The sequence below is a fragment of the Arachis ipaensis genome, chromosome B9 (genome assembly GCF_059453495.1).
Source record: "Arachis ipaensis isolate K30076 ecotype BB chromosome B9, ASM5945349v1, whole genome shotgun sequence".
NCBI lineage: Eukaryota > Viridiplantae > Streptophyta > Magnoliopsida > Fabales > Fabaceae > Arachis > Arachis ipaensis.
The window spans coordinates 90270505-90271792 of record NC_142444.1 but is presented as its reverse complement, the minus strand read 5'-3'; the positions used below and the strand labels follow the sequence as shown (position 1 = coordinate 90271792).

General features: G+C 42.0%; 1 non-coding gene across 1 annotated transcript; it reads right to left on the bottom strand.

Annotated features, from left to right (window-relative positions):
• Positions 1-508: 508 nt before the first annotated feature.
• Positions 509-613, bottom strand: LOC148545423 (small nucleolar RNA R71). The gene has a single exon (XR_015901136.1). It is a non-coding gene; the product is annotated as a small nucleolar RNA R71 (small nucleolar RNA).
• Between the last annotated feature and the right edge of the window lie 675 nt (positions 614-1288).

Here is a 1288-nt window from a genome sequence, read left to right as displayed (position 1 = left end):
TTCCTTAGATTAAGGAGGGAAGCAAGAGGCAAAGGCATAGTTGGAGAGGAACTAGTGGAGGAAGATCTGAGGACCACCATGGATGACGAAGTGCAAGACAATGTTGGAGGGGATGCCGGAAATCATGTTGGGCAAGAGAGGAGAGTCTTAGGCTCCTACATCAACCCAAATCCAGGAAATTGTGGCAGCAACATCCTCAAACCAACAATCCATGCTAACAACTTTGAGTTGAAACCTCAACTCATCACACTCGTTCAGAATAATTGTTCATATGGAGGAGGAGCTCAAGAGGACCCAAACAAACATCTCACTATATTTTTGAGGATTTGTGATACTGTAAGGTCTAATGGTGTGCACCTTGACACCTACAAGCTACTTTTGTTCCCTTTCTCACTCAGAGATAAGGAAGCAAAGTGGTTAGAAACATTTTCCAAGGAGAGCCTAACCATATGAGATGATGTTGTAAACAAATTTCTAGCAAGATTCTACCCTCCACAGAGAGTCAACTGGCTAGAGCTGAGGTGTAAACTTTCAGACAATAAGATGGTGAAACACTTTATGAGGCCTAGGAGAGGTTCAAAGATTTGACGAGAAAATGCCCACTGGATATGTTCAATGAGTGGGTGCAACTACACATCTTCTATGAAGGGCTGTCATATGAGTCAAAGCAAGTAGTAGATCATTCTTCTGGAGGCTCGCTCAACAAGAAGAAAACCATTGAAGAAGCCATAGATGTCATAGAGACTGTTGCTGAGAATGAGTACTTCTATGTGTCAGAAAGAACTCAAAAGAAAGGAGTAATAGAGCTCAACTCAATGGATGCCTTGCTGGCCCAAAACAAATTGATCACTACTGCACAACTAGCAGCCTTGACCAAGAAGATGGAGAGTAACCAAGTCTCAGCCATCCAAGCCCAAGCCCCTCAACAAGAAGGAGAAGCACCAGAGGTTGAAGGTGAATGGGAGCAAGCTAATTATGTGAACAATTCTAGACCACCATATGATCCAAACTCCAAGACATACAATCCAAGTTGGAAGAACTACCTAAATTTTGGGTGGGGAAACAAACAAAACCACAATTAAGATCATACCAAGCCATACCAAGCCAATCAATACCACAATCATAACCCCAACCATCAATCAAAAAATAACAGACCCTACCACAATGCACAAAACACATCATATTATTCCACTCAATAAATACACAATAACCACCATCAAGACACATCAACCTCAACCATGCAACCATGTGAGATCAAGAGTAACTTTGAGAGAGTAGAAGCTGCAAT